At 36.2% G+C, this 8,519-nt stretch overlaps 1 pseudogene; it reads right to left on the bottom strand.

The window, feature by feature from the left end:
* Positions 1-6,736: 6,736 nt before the first annotated feature.
* On the bottom strand, positions 6,737-7,727 carry LOC116076551 (annotated as a pseudogene).
* Positions 7,728-8,519: the final 792 nt, after the last annotated feature.

The raw sequence follows: 8,519 nt of genomic DNA, 5'->3' as shown, positions 1-8,519 counted from the left end.
CGGGGCAGAGATGAAAGCTGTACAGATGGAGGCCTAGTGTATGAAGTTTCAGAGGGAATTAAAGATACTATCAGAATTATTTATGGTGACACATACTTGTACCCTGCCAGAACCCCAGCTAATTGTGTGCATTGTCAAGGAATGAGGCATGAAGATTTATCCCAGAGGTTCTGTTCTAGCTTGAACAACATATTTAAATTCAACAAAACAAAGTCATAGTCTGCTTTAACTTTTTAAAGATAAAACATAATTACTATTTCATATATATTTCAACATTGAACTTTAGGTTTCTTTTTATTGAATATGCCTTATACCAGTACATCTATCTCTTATATTTCATAATTTGCACATGCTTATGTTTTTGCTTTAGTTTTCATGTACCATCAATAATTATAATTTTTTCAATTTTCATTTGGGTTACTTTCTTATTTGTTTTAATTTACATACCTGTGTCAGAATTATAAATGTTTTGTGGCTCTATTCATTTTTTCCTTCTTATTTTTCTAAATAACTGGTAGTTCTTTGATACTTCATTTTATTTAAGAATGAAGTCATTGGTTTATTAATTTGTGTAGCTTTTAGGATTTCTTCTGCTTATGTATTAAGTTGTCTTAACCAGAATTCTTTCCTTATATTCATCTATAGCATGAAGTCCTATAGAATGATTTATTTTAGGATTAAGGTAAACTTACATGTCTCAATTCAAAAAAATAGCCAAGCCAGGAGTCAAATAGAGCAGCACCAAAAAAGTGAACCCCTTTGACAAACCCAGTTATATTATTTGTATAATAACAAATATAACAGCTGAGTGTGTATTTATATATTTGTTGTGTGAGGGAAAGACAGACAGGAATAAAAAACAGAAAGCATCATAGAAGATACAGAGGAAGGTTGAGAAAGATAGAATAGGGGAATATAATCCTGTTGTGTTATTGGAAGAAAGCGAATAGTTAGGAAGACATTAAATAACCCAGCTTTTCTTATAAATATCCAATCTACATACACACACACACACACACACACACACACACACACACACACAAGAATCAATGTGAAAGGCACAATGGTTAGTAAAGAAAGTTACTGTGATTTTCAAAGTACATTTGCTGTGTGAATTAAATTTTACTTCGAGTTAAAAAAAAAACTTCCAACACAATTTTATTCATGTGCACTTTTCACTCTAGAAAAATTTTAGCAGTATTTCTTGTTTTTCTTTCACTTAATAAAAACATTTAAATGTATATATTGTTGAACAAGAATGGGATTTCTATGAGATCTGCAAAACTACAAAGCCAAAATTTACTTAAAGAAAACAGATAGGTGCCAGCTGGCATTGTTAAGTTAGTCTGCTCTAGTAAGGACAGATGTAGAGCAATTTTTAGGACCATGTTTGAAGATTGTGATTCTTCTCTGTAAAAAGCAGACTTAAATGATGAATGAGAGGCCTCCATCCATGATCCTTTCCAGATTATCCTTAGTGGAGATGCTGTGATGCACAAAATGAAAATATTAGAGAAGTGGGCATTTGATATAAAGGGTTCTTCCACTTAACATGTTTTTTTCTGAGCTTGACTTCTGCCCTAGCCTGGCTTCTCATCATTTTTCTTTAATAACAATACCTTCCAAGTGACTCAGAATACACTCAGCACATTCTAATATAGATGTATTTACCCACCAATAAGTTATAATTACATTTTTAGATTCTGGAAGACTCATTTGTTTTGTTTTCATACTTTGTTGTTGTTGCTGTTATTATTTGTTATTGTTGGTTTTGTTTTGTTTTGTTTCACCTGAAAGTATATACTCTATGCTAGCTCTGTGCTTAACACTGTGTAGATACCAAAGATTAACAATTCTGTAAGGTATCTGTTCAAAGTAGTTAAGAGAAGAAATCAGACTATATAATTTTTGTATTTATTAGAGAGACTTTAAAGATTTAAGAAGAAAAACAAACAAACATATATAAATTAGTGCTTTTATCTTCCACAAAAGTAAACTAAAAAAATTAAGATCTAAGGCCATACATGTTCTTGGCCCATCTGAGTATGTTGTAACCAGAGCTAGAGTTAGATCTGGGAGGAATGAGAAAAGAATTTGAGAGGTACAGCTATTGTCCTTAGCCCAAAACCACTTCCACAAAACTCCACAGTCCTTGATTTGTGGACGTATTGATTTTATATACCACATTATGTGCATAGAATCAAGTCTGATTGCTGGGTTCAATTAGAGAAACATCCAACATCCACACATCAAATTCAAGATTGAAGTTTTCTGTATATGCCGCTGGCTGCTTCTTCCCATTTATCCCAATTGACATTCACTTCCAGGGTAGCTAACTTATTGGCACAATCTATATATAAGCCTGCACTATATGCAGTGAGTGCAGGAGATGTGACAGAACTGGTCAGGCATACTGTGGAACTCTAGAGAAATTAGTGGGTACTTTTGGCCAAAATGTGTAACTATCTTAGATTCTTTGACTATTCAGTATTTGATAAAGATCAAATGGTAGAACTATTAATGCTGAAATGTCAATGGGTCTACTCTGGTCAAGGATTCTAAAAGGATAGTTTGGTTTTTTACTCTCTCTCTCTTTTCCCAAGTGGGCATCCCTGCATTGAAATTATGTTAGGACATGCTCAAAACTAAATATCACTTTTCCCTTTAGCACCAACCTACATAAATCTATAAAGAAACTTCTTTCTAAAATGCATCATCTATGATCTGTAAATTTTATTCTTTAGTTCATGAAACAGGAACCCTGATGCCAATGAAGTGGTGATAGATTGTGGGAGTATATGTGTTCAGTACCCTGATGCCTATGTTAAAGTTCTGACATTTCGAAGCATCTGTTGAAATCAAGGACACTCCACTTATCCTAAATTGTTTTGATGTATTATTGATGTTGTAATTGCCATGAAAGTTTGATCTTGGCTGTTATGATATCATCATGGCTCCTTCTATTTCTATGGTAATTCTTTGTTGTAGAGAGCTGTGATGTGCCACGCCCTAAGATGGTACCGGCTTCCGCCTTCCGCCAGCCCGATGGCAAGTGCTCTCGAGGTAAACTAGTCCTTACTTGGCTATGGGCTGAGTCAACTGGCTTACTTCCGCTATGTGGGCCTGTAAGATAGCGCCATGTGGCTTTACTTGGGTGGCTGTCCACACAGTATTTAGCCTGAGGGCTGGCTCTCCCAGGGGTCAGAAGATTGTTCAAGGTTCCTAATTAAACTGCTTGAGAAGAGCTCGTGTGTTGTGTTGTCCTTGCTGGTCGAGGGTGGTCGCAACACTTTGTAAGTTCTTTTATCTTTCTTACTTTTCTTTCTGATTTGTTCCTCTTGATATCAACCGTCAGCTATGTTACAACAGAAATCTGTCACTAAATAGGAATGGTTACAGATGTTCTTCTTAAAGGACTTTTGGAACTGTATGCCTGTGGGTTACATGATACCAGTGACTTCCAAGTACCAAAGCAGTAAGGATATTTATATAAGTCCCAAAAGATATGATTACAAATCATGTGATATTAGGCTCAAAAAGTTCTCAAAAGTTTCCATTAAAATTTGTAATAACTCTTATTTAACAGGCACTAACATCCAGCTTAGGATGTAGGACAAGACTTCTAACTTTACTGTTCTAGTCTACGTGCTTAACACATACATACTCAAAAAAGTTTCCCTCAATATGCTCTATTCAAAATGACTCTACTACTTGAAATAACATTCTTAAAATGGTAAAGTGACATTTTTCTCCTTATAAATAATACCAAATAATACCCATGTTTATTTTTTATTAGATATTTTCTTTATTTACATGTCATATGATATCTCCTTTCCTAGTTTCCCCTGAGAAAAAGAAAATATATATATATACGTGTATATGTATATATACACGTATATATATATATATATATATATATATATATATATATATATCCCTGTTACCTCCTACCTCCCCCTGCTCAACAACCTACCCTCTCGTGCTTCCTGGCCCCAGCAATCCCCAAATGTTTATTTTATGAACAGATGTGCTAAATGCTTGAAGGTAACAGGTATGCTTTGAATGCAAACAGAAAACAGATTTTTCTGGATATATGGTGGAAAGAATTTATGGGAGACTCAAAGTACATTTAAATTTGAAAATATCAATTGAACAAAAACTGTAAAGAACCAAGATTAGGAAATTGATACAAATATGCACAATGAACTCTGTGTGAGAGAAGAAAATTCACAATTGACCCTCAGATTATTAAAAGTGATCGGGATATGCAGGTCTTGGCAACTAATAATATTGAGTTTGGTTTTCACTATAATCAACTAAGAACTTAGATATCTTAAGGATTAATACAAAAACATAAAATCTTGAATTCTTACCTGTTCCATGGTACAAAGATCTGAATAGATGATGGAAATAAATAGAAATAAATACATCTTGTAGTAGTAGAAGGTATTTTTCCCTATAAAGCTCTAAGTTCTTCTAGTACTTACCTATAATCAATGACTCTAAGGCTATGATTACTAAAAATACCTTATTTTCAAAATTCAATTGGTGATCTATACAAATATTTCTCATCAGACCAGAACAATCATGGGGTTTTCTTTGTTTTTGCTTAAATACTGTGTTTATAGGAGGTATTTGGGTTTTGTGAATGTATTACATGTATAATAAACACCATTTGTGAAAATGAATATTATTTTGATGAATAAAAGGAAGGAAGCTTTGTATTACTGTAATATAAAACCAAATATAATCAGTGACAAACATTTGGAGATTGGGAATGGAAGGAAAAAAAGCATAGACATAAGGGAAGCTACACTGGAAAATAATCTGCTGTAACCAAATTCATATGTATACAGATTTTTCTTACTACACTTCTGCTCTTTGTTGTTGTTGTTGTTGTTGTTGTTGTTTGTTTTGTATTTTGTTTTCAGAGACAGGGTTTCTTTGTGTAGCCCTGGCTGTCCTGCAACTCACTCTGTAGACCAGGCTGGCCTAGAACTCTGAAATCTGCCTTCCTCTGCCTCCCAAGTGCTGGGATTAAAGCCTTGTGCCACCACTTCCCGACTCTACACTTTACTCTTAAAAACAAAATTGGAATGAATCTATCTTATAGGTGTATTAAGTTAGTAAACTATGATTGTATTTACATACAGATTTATAATTTCATTACAGAGACCTATTAGAAAACTTAAGGCACACATAAATTCCATGATTATGCTGAGCTGTGAACAGTGATTTTACAGACGAGTAAATATAGATTATAACAATGGGCTTCTCTAAAAAAAAATGGGTTTTTAACATTTCTAAATTGTATTGTGATTAATATGATTGTTGAGTTTATTTGGACTACTAACGAACATTCTAGATTACTAACATATTTCTGAAATATACCACTAGCTGAAGATATAAAGCAGGAGATAAACTTCCAGGTATATCACACAAAAGCACCTGACTACCTTGACTCTTCTTTGTCCAGGCAATGTATTTATTTCATGTCTTTGGGAACACACCTCAAGTTACCAAGAGGTGATTGCTTATAAGAGATTTTGTTCTGTGCAAGTAGATCTCTTCCCTTTATTATTTAACTAGTGAGCTAAATCTTACACTTTATCAAAAATGATCCAAGGAGCATAGGAATGATGCCCTCATTTCTCTGAAGTAACACTTCTGTCTAAGACGTATTCTGTCTTCAAAGAGGTTATTTATATCACTCAGAATATGTTTGCAATTCATGGTTTTAAAGAATGAAGCACATGTCAAAATTCTTACTAATTAGTTATCTACTATAGCAGTAAGTGCAGCAGTAGGGTAGCTGGTGAAGTTGCTAAGTAACTAACAATACAGGAGCTCAGGTTCCTTTCATCTTTAGTGTGTCAGCTGAGCTAGATTTATTGTGATGCAGAGCAGCATTTGTCACAGCTGCAGGAATTATGTTTTAGCAAAGTATTCCAATCAGTGAAAATGGATCCTCTCCCTCCACAGTTTTCAAGATCTCATTTTACCATAAGAAATGATCAACGTTCCCAAAATTCTCTCAACAGGTGTTATATTAAAAAAAAAAAAAAGGCAAATGACTTTGCGTCACTGTATCATTTATCGACAAATCATTTAAGAAATCGGATTGCTGACACTCAAACTCATGGTTGTTCTCAAAAGATAGGATTATCCTAATATAAGTAGGATGCTATATGGCCAGTGAAGAAAAGAGAAAAAGAATTGTATTCTCCAATGAGTGCAATATATAGCTATGAATGAACCTGGTCTCAACATTTTTCACCAATAAGTAAATTGTTGAAATTTTAATAGAAGATACAACTACTGCTTTTTAAGAATTAAAGATTGTTGAGATAGGCAAAACACAACATTAAATATTAAATTTATTAAATTTATGCAAGGACAATATATACATTAGCCAAATAATATATATTAACTGCCAATGTCTCCTAGAGTTAGCTAATTTTATTCATGAATTTTTATTTAATATATATCTAAGAAGTTTTACCTCAATACATAATTGAAATTCTAAAATTATTATATAATCTATATTTTTCTACTTATGTATTTAAAGTACAGTTTGTAATTGCACTTAATTCCAACTTTTACATACATAGTTATAAAGTCTCAGACCAGTAACTGTGAGTCATCTACCTTTCTCCTGATGTACGTAGTTTTGGAGAAACTGTTTTGTTGTCCTTGCAAGGCCTCGAGTAGTAAAACAGCCTAGAAACAATATGAGCAAGTCAAACCTTTCAATATTGTCACAATATTTGAGAGAAAGCATACCAAATATTAACTCAGTTTAGGCGCGTGGATCACCAGTTCCACGTTTTTTAGGACTCTGGTGGTAAGGAAACAGCATGGCTGAAAAGGCTGCTGACAAAGAGTTTTGGGCTTTTCTGGCTTTAAGGTCAGCTTCCTGAGCAGCCTGCGAGGCCATCCCGCCATCCCATCTCCTGGTCGGCGTCATCTTGCTTCCTCTTCAGCTTGTTCTCTGCTTCCCCTAGCTGTCTCAACAAGCCTTTCACCCCATTATCCAGATCTGTAACTTCTGCGAAGGTTCTTTCTGTGTCCGCCTTGGTACTGGTGTCATTCTTCACAGAGCTGGCAATCCTCTCCTCATGAGCTTTGTTCTTGGCCTCTTGGCATCAGCTGCAGCATTGCCCATCAACAGCTGTGCCTCCCTTATCTTCTCATTGGCTTCAGCTATGGTCTGGTTGATGGCAGGAATTCTCCGCATCTGTCCTGTTATCGTTCTCGACTATCAGAATCTTTCAGGTTGTTGAGAATGTCATTGGCTTCTTGTAAGGCACTGCGTCCCTTTTTAGCAGCTGCTTCAGCAAGAGCCTTGGCAACATCAGCTCGAACTAGGAGTTGGTAGGAGGTCTGCTCTTCAGCTTTTCCCTTCTCTAGAAGGTTCTTTACTTCCTGTTTCCTTTCATCTCATGCCTTCCCTGAGGTCCTCATAATCCTTTAACTTCTGGTCAATCAGGTGGTCCAGATCTGCAGCTTCTTTCTTGATTTTATTTGCTTCATTTTCCAGAGCCCACCGGAGTTAGCTGAGCCACACTGGCATAGATCTCTAAGGGTTTGTCACCTGCTCGCTTGGCTTCCTCATGGACTCTGGCAGCCGCCTCCACCAACTGACCCACCTCTTGGAGCAGCTGGAATGACACAGTGGACCTGAACAAACTCAATGAGATCGAAAGCTCCCTGAGCAAAGCCAAAGATCAAATGAAAGTCAGCAGCCTGGACAGGAAGGTGTTTGAACTGGAGAATGAGGCTCAGTAGCAGGAGGCAGTCATGGATTATAACTGTGACATAGAAGAGATCATAAAGGACATTCACAACCTGGGGGATATCAAGAAGACTCTACCAACCTGCCCATTCAACACCCCATCCATTGAGAAGCCCTAGTGGCAGGAGGGCTATAAGGCAGCTGCCCTGATAGGGGACCCTGTGAGGCTTCATTGCCTTGAAACAAAAGTTACACTTTTCAGACCCCCAATTCTCTGCTGCTCTTTATCACTGACCCAAAAAGTTAGAGTTTAAAGAGAAGCAAGTTAAACATCCTTAACCAGGAACAAAGGGTTTTGCATAATAAAGTCTCACCTACACTCCTGTGAGCACCCTACCGGAACTTTTCCTTGTTTGCCTGAAGTCACAGCATCTTCCAGTGGCCTACCCACATCATGTGAACCTTTTTGTGCCAGGGCAAACCCAATTCCCTCCCCTCTCTCAACACCAGCAGGACCTATCTCAGTACTCATATTTCTATGAAGGAAATGTTTGGCTCCTTATCATAGCATTGAGATGGCCAGTATGTCCAGTCTGCATCTTCTGCCTCCTTTTTGTAGCAAAAGGAAATAAACATCCTGGGTCAAAGGTATTGGTCATTTAGAATGTTGGTAGCCATCGATCAGACATGCTGGCTTTTTGAGCATAGAACACTGAATCCTTATGGGTAACAGTGTAGTTACAAGTGGGTCTCCAAGAGAACATGGCTCAAAGATGCTTAGGAT

Source organism: Mastomys coucha, unplaced genomic scaffold (genome assembly GCF_008632895.1).
Source record: "Mastomys coucha isolate ucsf_1 unplaced genomic scaffold, UCSF_Mcou_1 pScaffold4, whole genome shotgun sequence".
Lineage (NCBI taxonomy): Eukaryota > Metazoa > Chordata > Mammalia > Rodentia > Muridae > Mastomys > Mastomys coucha.
This window is presented reverse-complemented; position numbering and strand designations above follow the sequence as displayed.